General features: G+C 46.3%; 1 long non-coding RNA gene and 2 pseudogenes across 2 annotated transcripts in view; 2 read left to right on the plus strand and 1 right to left on the minus strand.

Annotated features, from left to right (window-relative positions):
- The window catches only part of LOC144146773 (uncharacterized), a 262,533-nt gene that overhangs the window by 160,854 nt on the left and 74,628 nt on the right, over window positions 1–27,051 (minus strand). The gene's annotated exons all lie outside the window — the stretch shown is intronic.
- LOC144144767 (uncharacterized) lies at window positions 543–22,189 on the plus strand (annotated as a pseudogene).
- Window positions 22,080–25,808, plus strand: LOC144144768 (uncharacterized; annotated as a pseudogene).

The raw sequence follows: 27,051 nt of genomic DNA on the forward strand, positions 1-27,051 counted from the left end.
TCTAAGTCTAACATTTACCAAATGAAAAGCACGCAACAAGAATTGACTGCACAAGTGTCCGTTGAACCTTTGGTGCGATTACGTCACGGCTGCGCTGATAATGAATCACTTCAAATTACGCACTTACACACGTGTCACTGCCTACAGAACAGAAGCGCGCCTTCGGGGGGTGGCATTTGTAAGTTTAAGTGGCCCATGCTAAGAGACGACCGGCGCAGGCCTGTCTGAGATTCACGAACGCACCATGAAAGGCTATCTACATCACAGCTCCTATCTGCAGATGTCACCACCATGCTTGCTTTCCCTAGACAAGCCTGGTGCGACTGTACTAAACACTAGGCAATGAGCACACTGTTGTTAAAACAGAGTCAAGTGATCTAGCAAACATCTGCAGGCCTTAAGGACAACCTTTTTTTGTCGCAGTTACGTTGCTAGCAAGACCCAACTGGCATGTTTGCACCTTAACGCTGTGAATCGTTAAAGAAATAAAAAATGTATCAATGCAGGAAGTTTGCAGCTGTGGAGCCGCACAAAAACTGGCCATGCTGGAAGACAAAATCCAGAGGCTAGAAAGGGAGCTAGAAGAGGCCCAGCACAACAACAGTAAGGAGCTTTGTTTCAGCTGCTTGCATCATTGTCTACAACGTCCATAGTAATGTGCAGTGTTGCATGGGCAAATATGTTTTGCTGCTGCACATAGTGGTTTGGTGGCTCAGAAGTCTGCTCAGCACAAAAACATGGCTTCTATATGTCTGAGCACATTGACATTTTTAGAGAGAATCTCGAAACATAAATACCAGTCTGGAAGATTTCACTGCATGTTAATAATCCTCAGGGGGTCTGAATCAATTTTTTCCCTGTATGGCGAACCTCACAGACCAGTTGTAACCTCAGTGCATACGTGCTCTTGGCCCCCGCACACAGTTTAAAAAAAAAAGTGCGTATGTTTCTGTAAATGTAACAGGGGCTCAGTATCAACAGATTCATTTGAATTTTGACCAGCTGTGCATAGATTTGCTAAGGGCTTTTGCAATGGCAGTATTAATGTCAGGGAATAATTTAATGGCACTTCAGTTGTAAGTCATCGGCTATTTGCCGATCGGCTACTTGGGAGTGCGGCCAATTAGTGGTGATCGCCTATTAAGGCATTGCTGTGAGCACACAAATCTACAAAGGCATCTGGTGTTAAACTGCTATCGAGTTATACTCGGTTACAACTCAAGAACAGCACCTCCTCATGTAGTGTATCACTCCGCCAAAGCGCCGGACCCGTGACGTCAGTGCGCGCGCGTTTTGAAAGGGGTTTGCTATGAATGCGTGATATCGTCTGCCTTGTCTCACGCAGTTTGTCGTCACTGGAGTCGTTTATAAGCATATGAAGTCCAAAAAATCACGGGAACGGATCACGCCATGTTCAAAATATTCCCAGTAATGCCCTACTTGCGCTGCGCGGAGAAACATCTGGCTACGGTGCTGAGGCACAGCGGCAACTTCCGGTGCCGTTCTAAAGTTGTCACCAAGTATAGTGCCATTCCACCTGGTCTTCATGGGGACCAGCAGCATGTGTATACTGTTGGCTGGTTTTTCTTTTTTTGGCTGGGGTGTGTAACGTCTGAATAACTTACTGGCCTAAGGAATATTTAAGGGCCTGATTTTTAAGGTCTTCCATGCCCCTTTAAACCATGGTGAGACAGCTGTGCATATTGCGTAGATTTGATACAAATTTGTTTTCCTGCGCCAGGCTGCTCCGAAAGCTTGAAAATTGCAAAAATTACGCCAAAATGCTCCAAAACAGCTGCTCCCGTCAGTTTCAGTGGGGAAAAATGCTTGCTGATGGCATAATTTTTCAGCACCCCCAAGGTGATGCTCTTTTTGTAGAAGTTTAATTGATTGATCATTCAATAAAAACCTGCATTAAATTGTCCCCGATATAGTTTTTCCGAAAGTCATAATGTCAGGTTGCACATGTTATATATCTGCATTTTAAAGTTTTCCCTTCGAAAACCATTGCGGAGTCCTGTAGAAAAAATAATTATCTGTACTGAGGTGACAAACTACTTGTGCAAGTTAATGAAAAAAAACGTCAATTTTTGGGGTGCCATATCTCCGGAACGATATTGGGCATATTGGTGTGGTAAAGATGTGAAAATATGGCCGCCAGGCGAAGCAGTCGCTTGTGGTTCAGGCAGAGCGCTTTTCGCCGATTTGTACCTTGGTTTTATTTATAGGGGTGGCTGAGTCATTTGATCTGTTGCGGGAAGTTACGCGACTTGAAAGAAGAGAGTTCATCAAAAACAACATGGCGCCTGCCACTTTGCCTTGGGTGCGAGTCCGGTGCGTGCTTGAAGGGAAATTTCGGACCAATTGCGGTGTTATAAAACGCTGAGTTATTGCGACCTTTCGCAGCAAGCTTGCGAGCGGCGGGAATTTGATGATCGAGACTGCAGATGTGGCCGCGCAGGCTACATCGCCGCAAAATGTTCTTTCAAGCAGTGTCTGATAGCGGGACGGGCTATTCACGCTAGCAATAATGGTTCATTTATCTGAAGTGAAATTTAATGCCAAAAGGGAGGTGGCTAAAAATACCAACGTTACTCAAATTACAATCTTAGTGAACGTGCACCTTGGGGATAGAAATGGGAGGGCTGGTGGGGTGCAACGAATACTGTCACCTCGCTTTGCACAACTTTTGCTGTGGCTCTACACTTGTGCGTAAAGACGAGTCTGGGATTACAAAAATAACAATTTCGGTATTCACAGGATAATAAAAATGCCTAACGATTGCTTAGTGTTTCAATTCGATATTTTCAACGGCACGCCACGCTGTCTATGCATAGAACCCAAAAATTTAAAAATGGATTGTAAAAAGGTAGTGTAGTTTGTACCTTGTGATACTCTGGGAGAAAAAACTTTATTGAAAGGCAGTTTCCGTGTTATGTACGTTCAAAACCGATTAAAAAGTACACTTTTCCCCTGTGAGTTGGCAAAAATTTGATTTTTTAGGCTCCTAAGGTGACATAATAAATGTCGTTCTCCTGCTCCAAATCAAGGTTCTGCTCAAAAATCGAGATTCCGCTGCTTTAAAAACTGCCCCCAAATCTGATTCAGCTGTCTCACCCCAGTTTAAAGCTAGGTCAGCTTTTGGTTGGTCATGTGTTGAGCTATTTCATATAATGCGCTTACTGACTACTTTGTTAAAAACCCACCGTGGTGGCTCAGTGGCTAAGGCGTTGCGCTGTTGAGCACGAGGTCGCGGGCTCAATTCTCGGCCGTGGCGGCCGCTTCTCTGATGGAGGCGAAAAGCAAAAAAACGCCCGTGTGTACGAGATTTCGGCGCACGTGAAAGATCCCCAGGTGGTCAAAATTAACACGTAGCCCTCCACTATGGCGCGCCTCAGCGCCTGCGTTGCGTCGGCGCGTTAAACCCTACAATCAATCAATCAATCAATCAATCAACTACTTTGTAAAAGAAGAATGAAGGCGGCTCCTTGTGCTCTTCAAAAAAGAAAACGCTATAAGTTGCAAAGTGCTTCCTAAGAATTCTTTCGTGCTTTCCTAGATGCATTGGAGATGTCCCGAAATCTCAAAAAACTCTCCAAGCGCTTGGAAAAAGTGCTGAGCAAGAACGATGCACCACCAACTGCTACGCCTGCACCACAGGTGAGAATTTTGTTGCTTAGGTATGCAACCGCTCAGCAGGTATACGGATATGTGCAGCTTTAATGGAGAGACCAGCTAGCACCAGTGTTCACTGCCATATTTGCGTTATAGGTCAAGGGGGCTTGCTGGTTTACAGATGTTCGTATATTTGGGCAGTGTTGTATGCTATAGTGCTGTTAACACTGCAAGATCACTCAGAAGGATAACAGCTTATTCTGATCAAGTGTCCCTTTCTCGGCTGACAGTCAGGGAACATATATTTGTAGTGGCCTTGAGTGGCATCCTTATGGTACGCGCATAACTTCCGTACCCGCCATCTCTTTTTTTTTTCATGTTTCCCTTCTGTTGTATGAGCATTTTATTAGTGAGTTGAACGAGGCAAAGAAAGCAGGCAAGTTAGTACATGATGTTAGGGAATGGAAACAGTGCTGTTTCAACATGACAAAGGAAACATATTCGAAGTGTTCGAACAGTGCAGCTTTAGCCTTCATATTCATTGTTTTTGTGTTGATGGGCTTCAATGAGTCAGCTTTTAATTCACTTGAAAATTGAAAAAATATAATTTGCATTATCCGATAGTACATTCACATGTCGCTATTGAATTATTGAGCCTACAGTATTTCTGAAACAGAAAAATATTGGGTATGCTTGGAACTTTCCAATAATGTGAAATTTAATGCCTAGTTGTACTTTCTGTTGCTGAGGCATTCTGTTGAACTTTGTGCCTGTGCTGAACATTGTGCCATTCTGTTGAAGTTTGTGTTGAATTTGTGAACTTTGTGCCTGTTTAGGGGCACAGGCCCCTAAACAGCACTTTCCGAAGCTTGTTCCTATTTGCTGGACATCACGACTTCCTGGCGCGCACTGCATCGCCCTTTCTAGGAGCCCTTCTCCCATTCTGTTTCCCTTTTCTGGTGCATAATCCCCTGCTCACACTTCCTGCCTCTGGCACCTTCGACTTTTAAGGGGACGCTGAAGTGGTTTGTAAACATGTGGGATTACTTGCGCAAATTGAAGTTTATTGTCCCTAGACCATGTTTCACGAGTGCATTTACGTGACTTGATTTAGTAGAAAAATCAATTTGAAAGGGCTGTCCTCCTCTTTGCATCCTCCTTGCCAATTTCCTATGACGTTTTGTAGGATGCTTACTATAAGACTTGGCTTGAGTCCGCAGGTTGCCAACCCTCCGACAGGGTCAGTAAGCGGGCCGGTGGTGGGTTGTCGCAATTCGTACACCCGGTTAAAACACAGCCACGAAAGATTTGTGTAGGGAAGAACGTTTTTGTTTGTTAGTTTGCAAACTGTATCAAGCTTAGTAAAGTTGAGCCAGTCAAAGTAGGTCCTCACAAGCACACATGCAGTGCTTTGCTGGTTTTGCTTCACTGGAGCCGTTAGCTGCATATGCCTGTGCGACTTGTGCGCAAGTAGAAAATCTAGGCCAATTAAAAGCGGGAGAAGAGTCAGCAAGGTAATATGGGTACTAGGGAATTCAAATCGCCCAAAAACTTTATTGTAAAGCGTAAAATCAAAGTACGGGAGCCACTCTTGGAGCAGGATGAACTAGCACAGCGGTCATCAGCACGACCACGCTTTCCTGCCCAAGGAACGCAGTCGCAAGTGATAGAATGGGGACTTAAGGAATGCTTACTGCACAAGAGTTATTCACGAAATACTCATCCAAGATGCTCAGAATGCTGAAATGGAAAAAAAAAATTGGCTGGCAATTGCGATACTCTCTAATCCGATATTTGGGCGCAGAAGTAGTGCGCTGAGGCAGCACTCACGCGTGGGTTCTCTCGACGGTGAGCATCTGCGGCGGCGGTGCGAAGTGCGTCTCAGGAAGGGACCGCAAACTGCGTCTTAAGCGAACGCACATCACAGTCACGCACACGCCCCCCTCATGTTTTCGCCAAGTGCTGCACTGTTGAGTGCCTCGTGTGGGCACAGCATACTACCTCCTCCCCTCCCCCACTGCTCACTTTCACTGGCTCGCACTGCCACGGCGAACCGTCCTCCCCTCCCAATTTCCCGACACTCTCCTCCTTTGCTTTCTTTCAAAGTTCGCTTTTTCTTTCACTCGTCGGTCTTGCCATCGTTCGCGCCATTATGCTGACAACGCGGCTCAGCCCATAGACCAAAGGGCTGCACCCTAAACCCTATATCACACATAACTCATATCCTTCACAGCAACTTCAGTAGTACGGCCGAGCGGTCTGAGGCACTGGGTGTAGTGCAATTGCAGTGAACAGGTTTGAATCTCTGGTTGGGCTTTTTTTTTTCTTGTTGAGTTCATTTTTTCTTTTAGGTAATGTTTTCTATACTGAATTCACCATTTTGTGCTGCAACCTTCATTTCTCCACAAGCAAGTTGGCAGACTGCGGGCATACTAGGACACGTACTTGTGAGGTCTCAGCGTTTTCTTGACATAAGCACAGACACCTTGTAAGCACAGTGCTCAACCAGCCGACTATCTGCCTATTGTGCAAACACTTCTCAGGACACAAGGATGAACCAGGCAAGCTCCACAGGATGGGAGCGAAGCGACCCGTATTTGAGTCTTCAATGAGGTGGAGGGTGGTCGGCCACTGTGTGCACCTAGGCTAGTTAACGTTCCGCTTCTAAGTGGTGCTGGCAGGCTTATCTTACCCATTTTACAACTGACAACTTGGCAGCAGCGCGGTATGGTGATTCCTGAGATATCTGAATTAGAGCACTGCCCGGGCCCGACCCGGCTCGCGGGCTGGGCCGGGCCGTCCGAAGTCGATTATCGGCGGACCCGGGCCTGGCTCGGGCTCGACGCCGTGGGCCCGGGCCGGGCTCGGGCTTGAATTCATAGGCACGGCCGTTAATAGGCCAACGTGAAGTGCATAAAAGAGCATCAAAATGAATATTCTCGGTTTATTTTTGCGCGCTTCTTGCTGCTAGTTGTAAGCATTGTTTTAAAAACGTGTTTTGCTAGGTCTGATGGTCACTATACTGCAATTTTAATGACATTTCTTGTACTGCATCAAGATTTTATATTTTGGTGTATAACATCACTTTACTTTTCTGCGTATTATTGTTCAGGCCCACGATTCTACTCTGCTTGTCCAGTGCGGTAATCGTGCTTTGCAATTTGTCCCCCGAGTTGCTTAGCAAGGCAACGCTGTCAGCAAATCTGAGGTTATTGAGGTTTTCTTCATTAACCCTTATGCCCACCTGTTCCCAATACAATGTTTTGAATACCTCTTGCAAACATGTTGTGAATAACATTGGAGAGATTGCGTCTCCTTGTAGGTATTTTACTGCTCTCCTTAAGGACTACAGTACCTGTGGACCCATTGTAGACATCCTCTAGTATTCTTAGGTAATGCTCGTCTACCTGAGCTGAAAGGCAGTTACGTTGCAGGGTGCCACAAGACTGTCGTCTTTCCACGACATTTGCAGCGACGCGAGCGGATGCGCGGCGGAGTTTTTTTATACCACTTTTTTTCTCATCCTCACTCTGTGTATATTTGAAACAGTGATTTAACACTTTCACGTTCAAAAGGGGTATCTATTGTTCCAAATGTCGAATGGGGTGTTGGCGGGCTTTACTCTTGTATTTTCCGTGATGATAAAGAACTTCGGAGCTTAAAAAAAGTTTCATCGTCATTTAATTTGCTTTGTTTTTACTATATCATTGCTGTGTATTCAGCTTTAATGTTTGCTGGAGGGATTAATATGAGAAAAAAATTACTTTGTGATAGTTTTAGTTGTACGTTCTTTGCAGACATGTTTATATGCTGGCATCTGAAGTTTCCTTCTTTTTACGCTTTAATATGCAGGTGGGCATTGGTCGAGGCGTGACTGTGGAGGCAGTGCTCCTGGAGCGCCTTGAGACTTATTGCAAGGGGCAGCCAACGAAGTATGCCGGCCACCTCCTCCGGTCTATCTTTTCGGTCGAGGAGCTGCAGGGAAAGTCCCTCTCCGGGAAAGTGAGCAACGCCAACAAGGGCACGGAAAAGAAGGAGGGTCTTGACCCTGTGCGGCTGAATGCTGTGATCTGTAAGCAGTCTTGAAAATTTCATTTTGCAGTCATGTTGGTGCAGTCCACACAGTGAATGCAATCGTCGTATTTTCACTTATCTCTATGAAAATCGGATAGTCTTTTCCTACAAATTGTGTGCCATTGTCTCCTCCCAAGCCTTGTGAATAATATCTAACTATGATTTCACCCACTTATCTGCTGTCCTCGCTGAGAGTGAATCTGACGTTTAGATTCTTCAGCGATGAGGTGCTCAGAAATCTCTACATTTACAAACATGATGTGGAGACCCTGTATGGCCCCGGTAGCACTAAGCCAACTACTTCAGTTGCTGTGCTGATGAGGGACCTGATTGATGCCATGACATCGAGGTACTTCCGAAAAGGTTTGAGGCCAGATTATACACAAGTCTGCCACATCAAGAAGTTCTTGGCATTTCTCGACCACTGGGAAGCCACAGCCAAGGAGGGATTCCTCAGTGAAGTTACAGCCGAAGGCCTTCGTGTAACGCTGCAAAGCACTCTCTCGCTCCTCGAGTATGTGACAAAGACACTGGGCTTCAAGTACTTGATGACCTCCCGATTATGCCAAGATGCATTAGAAAATCTTTTCGGCATTCTCAGGCAGATGTCAGGCAACAATGACCACCCGACGCCAACGCAGTTTTTAATTCCCGTAAACTGCTTGAGCTTCTACAGCCTGGCGCGGTCTCCTTCTGGCGGCAACATCGCCCAAGGAGTCCTCAACAGCCTCCTTGATCCTCCTACCAGCATAGATGCTACAGACAAACAAAACAAGCTGGATGAGCTCTTGGATGTCGGGCACTTGAACGAAGCTCATGAGATGGTGAAAGCATGTGATGCTTTTCCGGATCACCGAGAAATGGTCGAAGCAAGCAGTGAATCTCGCATAATATACTACGTTAGTGGGTACGTGGCCAGAAAAATGCTCAAGAAAACGAAGTGCAGTGGGTGCTCTCGGCTGTTACTTCAAGCGAGGGACTCTGATTTGCCAGAAGAAGCCTGCAGAGAATTTCAATTAATATATGAAATTCTAGCCCTCGTTTGTCTCTGCTATCCGAATTTTTTTTGCCTCCTACCAGAGGTTCTGATATTCGCAACTATTATGCTCCATTTGAAAAAGTATCAGTACTTTTAGTGTTAGTACGATGACAGAACTACGTTCGGTAGCTTAATCATCCTAAGTTGGCGCAGTAGTAGCAATAATCTTGTAAAACTTTTATACAGTCAGCAAGAAATGACCGAAATTCTTACTGCGAAGAAACAGAGGCGAGCGGCCGCGCGCGCAGCGCCTGGGAGCGAGCAGCTTTGGAGCCGCCTCGGAATAGACAGCAGCGCCGCCGCATCGTCATGCATTGCTGTTGGCCCGCCGGCGCTCCGATGCTCACACCTCCCCCTTCTAGCCACCGTAGCCAGGCCCTTCGCTCCAGCGCGCAGGGAGAATGGACGCTATACAACCGCATTGACGCGATCCTACGACGCCACACCAAGAAGCATGCACTCCAAATTCTGGCATGCTATCGGAACCAACGGGAACCTAATTTTGCTGCACATAACTTACGATGAAGCGCCCAGCATCAAGTACTCTGTTGTCGTAAAGCAAGACCTTACGATTACACTACACGTTGCAAAGACAGCGGTCAGGTGACTGGGGTGCAACCTGCTTGTCCCAGCGGTGGCAAACAGCAAACAGGTGGTGTTAGAGCTTCTTGATTGCGTCGAGCAGTACGACAGTGGCCTGAACGCCTCCTCTGAAGATTCAGACAATGATGCCCGGGCAGCGATAATTTCTCTTCTGGAAAAATTATTGCAACAAAAAGAAAAAGCACCAGTGATGAAGCTACTGATTGAACAAGTAAGCCTACACTTTGTGAAAAAGGAACGAAAGCGCTATTCAGTAGACTTCATGGTGTTTTGCTGCCTCTTGTTTACTGTTTCGGCCCATGCATACAGATTCCTGCGTAGCCATGGAAGCCTCATGGAAGCCATGGAACACTCAACTGAACTCCCGACTACAGACGCTGGCTCTTTGGGCCGTATCACCGGAGCCTTTTATAGACTTTCTTAGTGAAAACTTCCTGTTTACGTACATTTAAACACACTCGCCTCCACCGTTTTATGCTGAAGAGCAAACTTTCGCAAAAAAAAAAAAAACTGAACTCAAGTAACCAGTCCACACACTACTTGGCACACACAGTACTACCTTTATATCTCTGCCCAATGGCATACCCTCCATGCTACTTAACCAATGTAACCAATGTAGCAGCCCTCTGTACCTCCATTTACGCTTTTACTTGTACTACTCCCCTTATCTACTTGTACCAGAGTAACATTATCCCGTTATCCCTCCTAAGTGATCTCATGCAAATCAAGCACCATTCTCGCTACTATTTCCACTTTTATTTTCCTACACTGTGCACTGTTACTCCTCATATTATAACAATCATGTATCCCCCCAATTTAATTATTACCCTCCCTGCCGCCACCATGATTTGGAATTCGGTGTGCTCCCAGTGTTATTGCCATCACCCTTGTTGTCTCCATGTATGCCTGTTAGCGTTTTTTTTTTGGGGGGGGAGGGGGGATTTTTGCTTTCTAGCTCTCTTCCGTCAACCCCATGTCTAACAACCCAGTGTACTCCTAGTATAATCAATCTTCTACCCGATGTCTGCAAGCCTCAGAGCCCTGTCTAACCTTAGCTAATTCACCACCTTGACCGTAGAACCTACCGTATCCTAGCTTAATTGACCGTGTATTCTGAATTCTGTTTATTAGCTATACCAACTCTGTGATTCATAGCGGCCCACAGGGACCGCCTGCTCGCCTTCATAGTGTTCTACACATTTCGCGCTCCGTTTGCCCTGGTTATCCAGTTTTGTTTTTCTGCCTGGCGCCCTTCCGGGGTCGTGGCGGTGTGCCTTGGGCGGGGTGTGGTGTGCGGCGTGTTTCCCCCTGGCTGCCGGGCTCGGCGCGCGTTGGGTGTGCCAGTTCCGCGGCTGTGGGGCGGGATGTCACGCGCTCCAACTCCCCTTCCATTTACAATCTTCAATCCCGCTCTTCTACAATTCACCATAAATACACTCCTTCTCTTCCTCCATTCCTCCTTCTCCGCTTTTTTACTGTCCCCCTCCTCGCTTCCGTTCGGCCGGTTGAGGCGTAACGCCAGATAGACAGTTATTGGCCCCTATCTCCCCTTCCCCCCACCCCCAACAACCACTTCCTCCTCCTACATCACCGCTACTCTTGTATGGCCATGTATAAGATAGTGAAGTTTTGCTCTTGGCTCTTTCCCGTCAACACTGAGGCAGCTCTTTCTGCCGGCTGCTTGTCCACCCCGCTACTACCACATGACGGAGGCGATGGAGGCCGTTCCTGGGACACCTTCGTCAATGCAACAACTGTTGCCAGTGGTGCGGATCCAACACTTTTCAATACAGCTTCTGACTTCGCAGAATTCACAGCGGTCAATGATGGTGAGTGTGGGACCTTTCTTCACTGAGTTTTACCAGACTTCCGAGGATCTGGTAGGGCGTATTACGGCTTTTGTCCCGTGGGTTATTCGCACAAGCCTATTTTGGTTCAGTGGGGAAGCGGTACGTTAGGCAGTCATGAATTTGAAAGCGATGACTAGCGTAAGGCAAACTCAGGAGCCACAATGTGGCTCAGAAGCCACGCCTCTTTGAGTCAAACAAGACGGCGCATCTTAACTTTGCGACAGAACACGTCTCCTAGCTCTACCACGGACAATTGAAAAACTGTACTTTTTTCCAATGAGTCTACATTCACAACCCAGTGAGACCAAAATCAACGCGTGTGGCGCCCTGTAAACGCCCTCTACGACACCCTTAACGCATCGAGCAGCCGCGCTGCTGTCAATTTTTTGGGCACTATGTCCCGAGATGGGTTTGGCGTTGAGGAACTGCTGACATCGGCAAAGTATTGCAACATCCTTGATTATGTCGTGATCCCTTACACGTTGGACGGGCCTTTTCCTGACAAGGACTTCCTGTTCCAACAAGACCTGTCACCTGTCCAAACTGCAAAGATTGTTGCGAAGCTCCTGAACATGCGAGGGGTGTGTTGCCTCATGTGGGTCGCCAAAGGTTAACATCATTGAACCCATACAGGACAAAATGAATGTCAGGCTATGCAAAAGAGGATTACACAGTTCATCCGCTTATGAGCAATGGAGCGCTGTAGAAGAGAATGGATTTGCCTCCAAAATGAACCCAGTTGGTCACTACTGTTCCAAGTTTATGGCCAAAGTCTCAGCTAGGACTACCATTTCGTCTAGGGGAAGTTAGCCTCAGTGCCCACTTTAACAATTAACTTGCGTCAGCAACATAACCAGGAGTGTTTACATATGAAGTGGTATTTTCATAGATTAGAAGCAGATATTTTTTCTCTACATGTCTTGATATTTGAAACGACGTATTTGCATAGTTCAAAAGCAGATATTTATCTCTACGTTTCTCTTTCAGAGTGGGGTTGGATAGGTCCCATTTCCCATATTGTGGATACTGGCCACTATGGAGGCAGTCTAAATTTAAATTGGCACCTAGTCCCTCAAGTTGCACAGTGCACATCATCTGCGCTTTACCGGCTGCTTGTCGAACATGTGCTTCTCTGTCATTTTGAAAACTGCCCTTTTGAAGAGTCTAAAGCGTACCTGCATGCGCGCATTTGTGCATGCAGGTGCCCATGTGGGCTGTGGGTGGCAAGTCCCAAGCCACTGGAAAATGTGTGCTGTCGGGGGATTGCAAAGTTGGTTACCAAAGGCAACAATGGCTGCATCACTTGGCATGCATATTTTCCGAACCTGTACCTTAACTTAGCAGTTCTTGAGGCTGTGTACTGGGAGCTGGAGTCCCATGGCGTCCCCATGCCATGTGAGTGTCACAGGTAGGACAGCTAGCAAAGGTCCAAAGTGCTTTGTTATTAGATTCAATGAAAACTTTTGTTTTTTATTTATCCATGCATTTTATGTTTCCCCAATCTAGAACAAGACTGGTCAAGACAAGAAGCACACTTAAGAACTCAAACGAGAACTGAAAACCTACACAATCTGTACACAACCCAAGACTTGCAACAAATTTAGCAGCAGTGCTGTCTGCAAAGAACACATAAAGTTCATTAAGTGCAGCACAAACATATCAGCTTATGTCAACTCATTTATGTAAACCAAGCTACACTTGCATATAACAAATTGTCAGTGCATTTTTAATAGATGCCTAGCAATTAGCCAGCAAGTGCGAAATATTGACTTTGATTCTGTTGTATTGTAAAGTGCATAACTAACTTCAAACACTTTCAGGAAGTACCGCTTCACTGCATACAGGCTCTTCACGCACTGGTTTTGGGGCAGGGTTGGAACAGCCAATCGTGTCATGCTACCAGCAAGTGTGGTGGGCTACATACGGCAGCACTTTCCCTCAGCGTCACATGTGGTCTTTGTTGGGGCAGGCACGGAACAGCCAATCGCGTCATGCTACCAGCATGTGTGGTGGGGCACATATGGCAGCACTTTCCCTCACCGTCATATGTGGTCTTCCAGTACCCAGTGCTGTAAGGCTCGAACGCCTCGGTAAAGCCTTTCTTTTTCAATATAAGCAGCTCCTGTGTGTACAACAGTGCACCCATTGTGCTGGTGTTCACAGGCACGGTAGCTCAGTAAATGGGAGGTCTTACGAACAGCTATTTCCTGGTTCTAGAAAATATAAGAAAAACCTAGCTTTATACAGCTCTTCTGTGAAAAGGTCCACAATGTACACAGCAGCAGAACCTTTATGGATCATCACGTGCTGGAAGCTTGCTGAGCCTAGCTGAGCTCAGCTTCGTGGAAATTGTCAACGCACTACCACCAGTGTATGCAAGAGTTAGCTTCCTGGCAGAAATACAGTTGGATCAGGGTAACGCTCTCCCAAGCACCTTTACTGCATTTCTTGAGAAGTGCGAGATAAAGCGCGGTGTGGGCGCCTGGCGCGGGCCCCTGCCCTGCTCCGTCCACGACCGATTCACCGTGCTCAACAGCGCCGCCACTACCCTCTGTGGTTCCTGAATCGCCTTGGAAAGCGCCATCATCAGCAACATCATCTGCCACGTCAGCTACAAAACAGCCCCTGTCGCCCTGCGCTCACTGTGGGCTTGGTGGCTGTGCTTCAGCGCAGACCACTAATCCGTTGCATCTCGCCATGCAGGTTGGTAGAATGTGAACATCTTCGACAGAACTCTGTCTGGTTGGGTTAAACTTAAGAGGCAAATACACCAACCAAGGGCGTTTATTCAAAGCGGTTTGTTCAAAGGGACCGCTTTGAATAAACGCCCTTGGATGGTGTATTTGCCTCTTAGGTTGGTAGAATGTATCATTCTTCAGAAAAAAATCTAGCAATTACTTTTTTATACAGCTACCGAGCCCACGGTGCTGCGCTACAATTGTTGTCGAATGTGTTCATGTCATGGAGTCTCTTTTGGTTTTGGCGGGAGATATTCAATCTAACCCAGGCCCTCCCAGTATTGAGGATGTAATGAACGAGTTAGGAAAGCTATCGGCTGGCCAGTCAAAGCTGATTACCAATATACTAGACATTAAAAACCATCTACTGACAACAGACAAAACCCTGTCGGATCAAAAAAAACGCATGACTGATTTAGAAGGACATTATAAAGCCATTTACACCATCCGAACCGACCTGAACATTATACAAACAGATACCACTGAAATGGCTAACCAGATCGTCCGTCTTGCTGCACAGATGGATGATACCAAAAACAGGTCACGTAGGAATAAGCTAATATTTTATAACATTCCCGACCCAAACCCTAAGGAGACGTTCGCAGAATCTGAGGAAGTCGTCATCCGTCATTGTAATGATCACTTGGAGTTCGCCGGTGACCCTAATCACATCGAAAGAGCGCATCGCCTAGGACGCCATACAGGAGGCCATAATCGACCACTCATTGTAAAATTCAATCAATTCAAAACTAAAGAATCTGTACTTTCTAATGGCCCCAAATTTAAGGGAAGCAATTTCAGTGTCGGTGAAGACTTCTCTCAGCCTGTTAGAGTTGCCCGTAAAAACCTTATCGCCTTCGCTAAATCAAAATCCACGGCCTACACTCTGCGCTTTAAAACATTGCACATTGGCACCAAACACTACATGTATGACCACTCCACAAGCTCTGCTAAGGAAATGTTGTAGCAATTGCCCCATCATCAAAATGCGCCTCACCGCCGTCGATCCGCCCCTTGTTCAAACTTATTGCTCTCTGCTATTTTTTACTAACATACGCAGCTTTATTCCAAAACGTGACATCATTTCTAATCTGGTGTTGTCATCTGACAGCAACCTTCTGATACTAACAGAAACGTGGCTTATTAGTGACGTGACTGACGGCGAGGTACTCGCTGACCTACCAAATTTTCGGCTGTTTCAAAACGATCGCAGGGACACGAGGGGGGGAGGAGTACTTGTCGCTGTCAGTCACAACATATCCTGTTCGTCTATAAACATTGTGTCCGACCTTGAAATCCTGTGGCTTAAATGCCATGCCGCACCGCACTCAGTCTTACTGGGCATTTGCTACAGGCATCCTCTCTTCTCTTATAAGATCAATAATATCCTAAGCGAAATAATGACCAAACACCCTAATATGCATGTAATTCTATTTGGCGATTTTAATTTTTCTAATATCGACTGGTCAAGCCAGCCTGCACCAGCGGCTACGTCCAGGGAGTCAGACTTCCTTGATGTATGCCTTAACTTTAATCTATCTCAAGTTCTTACAGAACCAACCCGCATTACCGGTAACTGCCAAAACATTTTAGATCTTATATTAACAAGCCATCCCGAGTGCGTGTCCTCCGTTGCGTACCTTCCAGAAATCAGTTATTAAAGTCATTCATGTTGACTTCGCAATTAAGCCCGTTTTGGTCCCGACCTTAAAAAAACTATCCATTTGTATGATAAAGGAAATTACGAAGCAATTAACTATGAACTAACGAATTTTTACTCCACTTTTGAAACTGCCCTTTCTTGTCATAATGTAGCCGAAAACTGGTTGATTTTCAGAGACAAACTAAACGAAATGGTTGATAAATACATTCCCCAAATTAACATCAATTCTAATTCCGCCCAACCCTGGTTCAATAGGCACTGAAACGATTAGAAAACAAGAAAAAACGCTCCTTCCGTGCAGCTAAGTCCCGTAACACCCCTGATGCATGGAACAAGTACAAAACCACCGAATCTGCTTATCTGCAAGCCATACGTCACGCGAAACTTCTTTGGTGGGGTTTTTTGGCGCAAGGGCATCTAAGGCCAAGAGCGCCATTGCTACGATGAGGTAAAAATGTGCTCATGAAATGAGTGCAAATAGTGCATAAAATTACTTCGGTGTAAAGGGCCGGATCCAAAAGATGAGTGAGGAGTGTGATGAGGCATGGAATGAGCCAACGGTGTATAGGGCCATGGTAAATGGAACCCTACGGATTAACAAGGTAATGAGGTGGACGAGAATGCTACTTTCTAAAACAAACCTGCTTTAAAAAACCGATATCATCAAGGTATTCTAAAACTCTGCTGAACTCGAACACAGGACAGTCTGATAAAAACATTGCAATGTGCCGTGGCATATTCTTACGGTACATTTTCGGGAAATAGCGTCTCCTTTCTGGTTCCATGGCCGAGCACTCAATCAAAACATGGAGGACTGAAAGACCCTCGCCACATCTGGCACAGTTTGGCGGCTGGTCACCAGTCAGGAGGTAGGAATGAGTGCCATGTGTGTGTCCTATTCGTAGTCTGCAACGCCAGACCTCAAAGGCCCTGTTTTTTTCCCTGGTAGCTGATTGGCCGATTATAGGCTATACCAAGTGAAGCTTGTTGTTTACTTCTCCGTCCCATTCTTTCTGCCAGAGCTGAAGGAGAATGTGTTTTACTGCTGGTTTCATATCCCGGTAAGGTACTTGCGTGATGTCAATACTGGTTCTTTCAGCTGCTCTGGCAGCAGCCTGGTCGGCTTCCTCGTTGCCAGCTATGCCACAATGGCCAGGAACCCAGTAAACTATAATTTCTAAATTTAGCTGGTGTGCTTTGTACAGAGCTTTAAGAAGGGCAGTAAATGTGGGATTCTTGGTGCCCTTTCCTGTGGACAGGGCCGTGACAACGCTGAATGAGTCTGTGAAGATAACAGACTTTTGTGTTTTGCTTGTGATAATGTGGTCCACAGCCAGATATACTCCATGTGCTTCTGCTGTAAATACGGTTGTGTTTTTATGCATTGTTTTTGCTATTGAAAGATGCTGTCCAACAACTGCACAGGCCACAGCCGATTTCGTTTTCGATGCATCAGTGAAAAACTGAGCAGCCTTGTACTTGTCTTGGAGGTATGCGAAGTGCTGTTTGACTTCCAATACTGAACCTTTCCTGTCTACTTGTCTAAATGAAGTGTCGCGTGATATGATGCTTGTATCCCAGGGTGCCACGCATTCATCTGGGGTCATTTTGAGGGTGTCATCAAACGAGATTGATAGTTTTGTAGAGATGGAATTGATCAGCAGTGGAAACGGTTGAGCTAAGGAAGGTCGATTTGAAAAGAGCAGCATTCTTGAGTTATCTCTAATCAGGGAGTCACACGGGTGCTCGGGCTGTGACGTAACCTTCACGGCATAAATAATACCAATAAAAGTTCTCTGGTACTCCAGAGACCAACAGTCTGATTCAGCATAGAGGCTCAGTACTGAACTAGTGCGGAAGGACCCTGTGGCCAACCTGATGCCCAGATTGTGGATAGGATCAAGCATTTTCAGTGCAGTGTTAGAGGCTGACCCATAAACTACACATCCATAATCTAGGCGGGACAAAACAAGACTTTTGTACAGGTGAAGTAAACACTTCTTGTCAGTGCCCCATTTCATGTGTGCTAGTATCTTAAGCACATTCATTGCCTTCAAACACTTCAGTTTCAGATGCTTCAGGTAGGGGGTGAACGAGAGTCTCGAGTCGAAAATCAATCCGAGAACCTTATGCTCTGTTTTAACAGGAAGCAGCTGTCCATTTAAGTAGATTTCTGGTGCAGGGGCAATGCCCCTTTTTTTTCGAGAACAGTACACAGGCACATTATGAGGGGTTAAACTTGAAGCCATTCTCATCTGCCCATTTGGAGAGCTTATTCACTGACAGCTGAATTTGGCGTTCACAAAAGGAGAGATTGCAGGACTTGAAGCTGATCTGCACATCGTCAACATACACTGAGTAAAACATGGTTGGCGGAAGTACAGTGCGTAGGGAATTCATTTTTACAATGAAAAGTGTGCAGCTCAGCACATCTCCCTGCGGCACCCCTGTCTCATGTGTGAATGGTTTACACAGAGTACTGCCTATCGTTACACGAAATGTCCTATCAGAGAGGTAGCTTTCAATTGTTTTTAGCATATTTCCTTGTATCCCAAGGGCACAAAGATCTCTCAATATACCAAACCGCCAAGTAGTACCATAGGCTTTTTCAAGGTCAAAGAATACAGACAGAAAGTACTGTTTATGCACGAACGCATATTTTATTTGGGACTCCAAGCGCACAAGTTGGTCAAGCGTGGATTTTTGTTCTCGAAAGCCACACTGGAATGGATCCAGGAGCCTGTTTGCTTCTATAAAATGCATTAATCTTCGGTTGATCATTTTTTCAAATACTTTGCACGAACAGCTAGTCAGAGCTATAGGTGTGTAGCTAGATGCAACTGCTAGGTCCTTTCCTTCCTTCAATACTGGAACAACAATGGCCTCTTTCAGCCTTGGAGGGATATATCCATTGTACCAGATCCTATTAAAAAGTGATAGTAATGCAAGTTGAGTTTCTGGATGCAAGTTCTTGATCATTTCATAGTGAATATTGTCAGGTCCAGGTGCTGCTTTACCAAGTGTGCTTAGGCAAGCTTCGAACTCAGCAATAGAGAACTCAGCATTATATGCCTCACTTGGAGGTGATTTACGATGAAGTTGCAGTTTTTCTTCCCTACGTTTCAATTTAAGAAACTTGGCTGAGTAGTGCGCTGCACTTGAAACCGACTCAAAGTATGCTCCCAGTGCATCCGCCTGGTCTTCCAGAGTGCCACCAGCATTATCAACTAGAGGGCGGGGGCAAGTCTGCTGCCCTTGCAACTTGCGTATCCTATTCCATACTTTATTTTGGTTGGTGTAAGAGTTAATGCCCTCTATGTACTTCTTCCAACTCTCACTTTTTGCTATCCGTCTCACTCTTCTCGATTGGGATTTGATGCGTTTGAAGTTTATGTAGTTTTCAGTCATGGGAGAGTTATGGAAGAGGCGCCATGCTGCATTTTGTTTTTTCCTAGCACTTTAGCAGTCCTCATTCCACCAAGGAATCGGCTTTCTTTTTGGGTTACCAGAACTTTGTGGGATACATTCACTAGCAGCTTCAATTATGTGCTTTTCGATAAAGGAAAGTGCGCTGTCGATGTCCAGTGAATCTAGATAGTCACGTGGAAGACAGGTGAGCTGTCGAAACTTTTCCCAGTCAGCAGACCCCATCCTCAATCGTGGTACACTGTTCTGCCCATGTGTCGACACTACCTTTTCTTTCAGCACGATTGGAAAGTGGTCGCTTCCATAAGAGTCATCCAGGACGTGCCAGTCCAGTAGTGGGAAGAGAGTAGCAGTGCAGAGAGCTAAGTCAACTGATGAGGATGTTTTGTGCGTGGGACTAAAGTATGTCGGCTTCTTTTTGTTCAGTATGCAAGCTCTAGTGGAGACAAGTAATTTTACTATCATTCGCCCTCTTGAATCGTAGTTTTCACAGCCCCAGAGAGGATGATGGGCATTGTAGTCTCCTGCTATTATGTACGGCTCTGGGAGCTGGTCCATTAGATTTTCAAATTCAGATTTCTGTAGTCGCTTGTCTGGGGGAATGTAAATGGAGCAAATTGTTATTAGTCGCTGCAACCATATAACTCACAGCTACAGCCTCTAGTTCAGTCCTGAGTTTAACTTCCTTAGCTGTGGTTGACCTTTGAAGGATAACAGCCACACCACCCGATGGTTGGTTGGTGTTTTGCCTGTCCTTTCTGTATGTGATGTACTGGGGAAAAAAGTGTGTGTTTGCTGCTTAAGTGGGTTTCTTGGAGACACACTGCCAGAGCTGCATGCTCCCAGAGCAGCTCTTTAACATCATCCAAGTTTTTCAGAAGCCCCCTGCAGTTCCACTGCAGTACACTACAAAAAGCCATTGCTAGTATTCAGACGTTTGTTACTAAAGACAGGCTCAGCTTGTTAGCTGCCAGAACCTTTTCGAGTAGGAGACACCCTAGGGAGCTCTGCTTTCTTTATCAGTTCCTGGGAGTTCGTACGCTCCAGCGGTTTGTGGCGATCCTTCGGCGTGATTGGCGTAGAGGATGGCTCACTTGTGTCCATAGCCTCAAAAGAAGGCTTCTTTGTTGACGGTTTGAGACCTGGGGCCTTGGCTGGCCTCCGGTTCTCCTGTGAGGTTAGAACCGTCTCAGTGGTGTTAGTCAGCTGTGCAGACCGCGAGGCTGCAGCTGACACATTGGCCGTTTTCGGGCCACCATTTCCTTGAGGTGCAGCAGGTGTCGCTGTTTGCACCTGGGGTGCTGAAGATGTCTCCTCAGGCCCTATCAAAGAGGTCCCTGATTGGACAGTTGCCGCACGTGGCGCCGCCCCCTGACGCGCCACGTCGGCGTATGCTATCTTATGCGTGATAGCAATACGCCTGCGTGCTTCGGGGTAAGAGATGTTTTCTTTTACTTTCAACGCAATGATTTCTTTTTCTTTTTTCCATTGCTGGCATGAGCGTGAGTATGCAGCATGGTCACCGCTGCAGTTGACACAGTGTGGTGGGGCAGTGCAGCTTTCTGACACATGGTCGGTTTTGCTGCATTTTGCACATGTCTGCTTACCCCTGCAACTCTGTGATCCGTGGCCGAATTTCTAAGTATAGCACCGGCGCGGGTTGGGGATGTAAGGTCTGACTCGGATTTTCACGTAGCCAGCTTCTACGGTCTCCGGGAGAACCGTTGCGCCAAAGGTGAGAACAATGTGCTTGGTAGGGATTTTTTTGTTTTCGCGGCGGATGACTATCGGCTGAACTTTGATGACATTTTGCTCATGGAAGCCTTCAAGGAGTTCATTTTCAGTAAGGTCTAGGTGGTCTGCTTCACTTATAACACCACGCACGGTGTTCATGGAGCGGTGGACAGACAGTAACAGCGGTGTCACCAATTTTGTCACCTTTAATTTTTAATGAAGACACCTTTATACCTAGGGAACTGATGGAGAATCTACTAAATCGAGCTACCAGAGTTGTACCTCTCACTTTGCTCAAGCCCTGGCGGAAACTCAAGAAGGCGATAGAGGACTGGATGAGCTTTCAATTTCGATGTTTGGGCAACCAGGAACATCACGAGGACAAAGCGAGCAAGATTTACAACCCGCTCCGAGCTGGGCATTGCAATAACGAAGAATTCCTAAGCGAAGAATTGTCCACGACGTTTTTCTCGCAAGAGACCGCGGAGAGGCTCAGGCAATTTATAACGTAATTATTAAGCGATTTGAGCTCGGAAACACCACTTACAGCCTCGCAGCCGTTTCACTCCACACAACCGACACCAGCATCCCAGATGTCCACACCCTACACGACTGCAGTTGGTCTAACGGAAGCTGCTGATGCAACACCTTTGCAGGCTTCGTACGAAGACCAAACCGCGCTTCAGTTTGGGCTTCTGCCGCAACAGAGTGGGATTTTGCCAATCTCATCGCATATCTTAATCATCAACCAAGAACACTCGAGTACTTTAAAGTGGGACGAAACGACTGGGGTAGCGACTGTGCACATCAAACAGTGGGACAATTCGGACATCCAGGACAGCAACAATCACGAACTCTGGAAATATTGCAAAAGGAACTACCGTGTCCAACTCCACGGGACGACTCCGGCGGAAGTGTGGAATGCGCTCGATACGCTGAAACGCTACGCGCACGAGAAAGTCCAGAAGGCGGGAAAAAGCGTCAAGGCAGAAACACGGAAGAATCAATCTACAACTGGCTACGGGAAAACCCGGTATCGCCTCTGACTAGCATAGTCAGAACCCCAAAGTGGCTCGCAAGTCCTTCGTTTCGCTTTATCCACCTGGATGACAAGCGCCTCCAGCGCGCGATACAAGTGTTCAACGACGAGATGTGCACCTATACCACGCTCGATTTTATTGAACTGTACCAAAACACTTACCCACTGTTTGACGCTCCGAACGTTTGGCGTTGTTTGGAAAGCGACCAATGGTAGCGCTCTCAGCACTAGCCACCTGATAAAACCAATAAAACGACAGGCGGTGCCGGAATGGCCAGAATTGCCGCAGAATTTCAAAATGAGGAGCCGTGGACTCTTGACCGAGTGGAGCAGTGGCAGTGATTCCAGTGACGCCCACAGAGGAAACTGCCACGCACGATTTTATTGAACTGTACCAAAACACTAACCCACTGTTTGATGCTCCGAACGGGGACCTACACGGGTATTACATGACTGTGGAAGAATCGTTTGCCGCTATGCTGGAGCTCTTGGATTTTCAATTTGAAGGCGAACAAGACAAAGTCTCCAACTTTGTAAACTTGTACAACCTCATTGAAAATGCCCAAAAAGAACTGTCTGGAAGTGGTCTCGCCCCCTAGTGCGGGCAAAAACTTTTTCTTTGATCCTTTCCTCTCATTTTACATTAACAGAGGCAGTATACGTAACTTCAATCGGTTTTCCAACTTTCCGCTCCAAGACACCGTAGGATGCCGCATCCTCGTCTGGAACGAACCCAACTGCGAGTCGTCTGCATTAGACACACGGTCAAGAAAATTTTTGGTGGTGACGTGGTCTCTGTCGCAGTTAAGTACTCTCCCGACCAGACCATCACGTGCACGCCTGTGATTGTGCTGTCAAACAACGAGGTATTTCCACTCGACGAGGCCTTCAACCACTGCATGTGGCGCTACAGATGGAACGCCTGCCCCCAGCTCAAGAGGTTCGACAAGAAGATTCATCCCATGGCCATTGTTTGGCTATTTGACAAATATGTGGTTGACCCTGTATACCTAGGGACTCGCTTGACCTAATAAATGTCGCCAGCATGCTCGAAAATGTCGCCAGCATGCTCGGAAGCCGCGCGCTCGCTTGCCCTAGACAAGCCCGATGCGCACTGTACAGTGTGCGCCAGGCTCGCCAAGGGCAAGCAAGTGCACGGCTTCGGAGCGTGCTGGCGACATTTGCTGATGGCGGCTGGGTTGGAGATAGCTTGCCATTGCACATGCGTGGATATCAGACAGGCTCGGGTCGGTCGTCTTATAGCATGTGCTGCTTTAATTTGCTGATGCCACCACCCTCAAGGGGTTTTTGTCTTCTACAGAGCTAGAGCCGTGAGCATTGACAAGCAGGACAGATGCATTGTTTCTTCTAAGCCTAACATTTACCAAATGAAAAGCACGCAACAAGAATTGACTGCACAAGTGTCCGTTGAACCTTTGGTGCGATTACGTCGCGGCTGCGCTGATAATGAATCACTTCAAATTACGCACTTACACACGTGTCACTGCCTACAGAACAGAAGCGCGCCTTCGGGGGGTGGCATTTGTAAGTTCGAGTGGCCCATGCTAAGAGACGACCGGCGCAGGCCTGTCTGAGATTCACGCGCGCACCATGACAAGCTATCTACATCACAGCTGCTATCTGCAGATGTCACCACCATGCTCCGAAGCCGCGCGCTTGCTTTCCCTAGACAAGCCTGGTGCGACTGTACTAAACACTAGGCAATGAGCACAGTGTTGTTAAAACAGAATCAAGTGATCTAGCAAACATCTGCAGGCCTTAAGGACAACCTTTTTTTGTCGCAGTTACGTTGCTAGCAAAAACCAACTGGCATGTTTGCACCTTAACGCTGTGAATCGTTAAAAAAATAAAAAATGTATCAATGCAGGAAGTTTGCAGCTGTGGAGCCGCACAAAAACTGGCCATGCTGGAAGACAAAATCCAGAGGCTAGAAAGGGACCTAGAAGAGGCCCAGCACAACAACAGTAAGGAACTTTGTTTCAGCTGCTTGCATCATTGTCTACAACGTCCATAGTAATGTGCAGTGTTGCATGGGCAAATATGTTTTGCTGCTGCACATAGTGGTTTGGTGGCTCAGAAGTCTGCTAAGCACAAAAACATGGCTTCTGTATGTCTGAGCACATTGACATTTTTAGAGAGAATCTTGAAACATAAATACCAGTCTGGAAGATTTCACTGCATGTTAATAATCCTCAGGGGGTCTGAATTAATTTTTTCCCTGTATGGCGAACCTCACAGACCAGTTGTAACCTCAGTGCATACGTGCTCTTGGCCCCCGCACGCAGTTTAAAAAAAAAAGTGTGTATGTTTTTGTAAATGTAACAGGGGCTCAGTATCAACAGATTCATTTGAATTTTGACCAGCTGTGCATAGATTTGCTAAGGGCTTTTGCAATGGCAGTATTAATGTCAGGGAATAATTTAATGGCACTTCAGTTGTAAGTCATCGGCTATTTGCCGATCGGCTACTTGGGAGTGCGGCCAATTAGTAGTGATCGCCTATTAAGGCATTCCTGTGAGCACACAAATCTACAAAGGCATCTGGTGTTAAACTGCTATCGAGTTATACTCGGTTACAACTCAAGAACAGCACCTCCTCATGTAGCGTATCACTCCGCCAAAGCGCCGGACCCGTGACGTCAGTGCGCGCGCGTTTTGAAAGGGGTTTGCTATGAATGCGTGATATCGTCTGCCTTGTCTCACGCAGTTTGTTTGTCGTCACTGGAGCCGTTTATAAGCATATGAAGTCCAAAAAATCACGGGAACGGATCACGCCATGTTCAAAATACTCCCAGTAATGCCCTACTTGCGCTGCGCGGAGAAACATCTGGCTACGGTGATGAGGCACAGCGGCAACTTCCGGTGCCGTTCTTAAGTTGTCACCAAGTATAGTGCCACCATTCCACCTGGTCTTCATGGGGACCAGCAGCATGTGTATACTGTTGGCTGTTTTTTCTTTTTTTGGCTGGGGTGTGTAACGTCTGAATAACTTACTGGCCTGAGGAATATTTAAGGGCCTGATTTTTAAGGTCTTCCATGCCCCTTTAAACCATGGTGAGACAGCTGCGCATATTGCGTAGATTTGATACAAATTTGTTTTCCTGCGCCAGGCTGCTCCGAAAGCTTGAAAATTGCAAAAATTACGCCAAACTGCTCCAAAACAGCTGCTCCCGTCAGTTTCAGTGGGGAAAAATGCTTACTGATGGCATAATTTTTCAGCACCCCCAAGGTGATGCTCTTTTTGTAGAGGTTTAATTGATTGATCATTCAATAAAAACCTGCATTAAATTGTCCCCGATATAGTTTTTCCAAAAGTCATAATGTCAGGTTGCACATGTTATATATCTGCATTTTAAAGTTTTCCCTTCGAAAACCATTGCGGAGTCCTGTAGAAAAAATACTTATCTGTACTGAGGTGACAAACTACTTGTGCAAGTTAATGAAAAAAACGTCAATTTTTGGAGTGCCATATCTCCGGAACGATATTATTGGGCATATTGGTGTGGTAAAGATGTGAAAACATGGCCGCCGGGCGAAGCAGTCGCTTGTGGTTCAGGCAGAGCGCTTTTCGCCGATTTGTACCTTGGTTTTATTTATGGGGGTGGCTGAGTCGTTTGATCTGTTGCGGGAAGTTACGCGACTTGAAAGAAGAGAGTTCATCAAAAACAACATGGCGCCCGCCACTTTGCCTTGGGTGCGAGTCCGGTGCGTGCTTGAAGGGAAATTTCGGACCAATTGTGGTGTTATAAAACGCTGAGTTATTGCGACTTTTCGCAGCAGGCTTGCGAGCGGCGGGAATGGGATGATCGAGACTGCAGATGTGGCCGCGCAGGCTACATCGCCGCAAAATGTTCTTTCAAGCAGTGTCTGATAGCGGGACGGGCTATTCATGCTAGCAATAATGGTTCATTTATCTGAAGTGAAATTTAATGCCAAAAGGGAGGTGGCTAAAAATATCAACGTTACTCAAATTACAATCTTAGTGAACGTGTACCTTGGGGATTGAAATGGGAGGGCTGGTGGGGTGCAACGCATACTGTCACCTCGCTTTGCACAACTTTTGCTGTGGCTCTACACTTGTGCGTAAAGACGAGTCTGGGATTACAAAAATAACAATTTCGATATTCATAGGATAATAAAAATGCCTTACGATTGCTTAGTGTTTCAATTCGATATTTTCAACGGCACCCCACGCTGTCTATGCATAGAACCTAAAAATTTAAAAATGGATTGTAAAAAGGTAGTGTAGTTTGTACCTTGTGATACCCTGGGAGAAAAAACTTTATTCAAAGGCAGTTTCCGTGTTATGTACGTTCAAAACCGATTAAAAAGTACACTTTTCCCCTGTGAGTTGGCAAAAATTTGATTTTTTACGCTCCTAAGGTGACATAATAAATGTCGTTCTCCTGCTCCAAATCAAGGTTCTGCTCAAAAATCGAGATTCCACTGCTTTAAAAACTGCTCCCAAATCTGATTCAGCTGTCTCACCCCTGTTTAAAGCTAGGTCAGCTTTCGATTGGTCATGTGTTGAGCTATTTCATATAATGCGCTTACTGACTACTTTGTTAAAAACCCACCGTGGTCGCTCAGTGGCTAAGGCGTTGCGCTGTTGAGCACGAGGTCGCGGGTTCAATTCTCGGCCGTGGCGGCCGCTTCTTTGATGGAGGCGAAAAGCAAAAAACGCCCGTGTGTACGAGATTTCGGCGCACGTGAAAGATCCCCAGGTGGTCAAAATTAACACGTAGCCCTCCACTATGGCGCACCTCAGCGCCTGCGTTGCGTCGGCACGTTAAACCCTACAATCAATCAATCAATCAATCAATCAATCAACTACTTTGTAAAAGAAGAATGAAGGCGGCTCCTTGTGCTCTTCAAAAAAGAAAACGCTATAAGTTGCAAAGTGCTTCCTAAGAATTCTTTCGTGCTTTCCTAGATGCATTGGAGATGTCCCGAAATCTCAAAAAACTCTCCAAGCGCTTGGAAAAAGTGTTGAGCAAGAACGATGCACCACCAACTGCTACGCCTGCACCACAGGTGAGAATTTTGTTGCTTAGGTATGCAACTGCTCAGCAGGTATACAGATATGTGCAGCTTTAATGGAGAGACCAGCTTGCACCAGTGTTCACTGCCATATTTGCGTTATAGGTCAAGGGGGCTTGCTGGTTTACAGATGTTCGTATATTTGGGCAGTGTTGTATGCTATAGTGCTGTTAACACTGCAAGATCACTCAGAAGGATAACAGCTTATTC

The sequence above is a fragment of the Haemaphysalis longicornis genome, unplaced genomic scaffold, assembly GCF_048455015.1.
Source record: "Haemaphysalis longicornis isolate Haplotype H1 unplaced genomic scaffold, Haemaphysalis longicornis Haplotype H1 scaffold_7, whole genome shotgun sequence".
Taxonomy (NCBI): Eukaryota; Metazoa; Arthropoda; class Arachnida; order Ixodida; family Ixodidae; genus Haemaphysalis; species Haemaphysalis longicornis.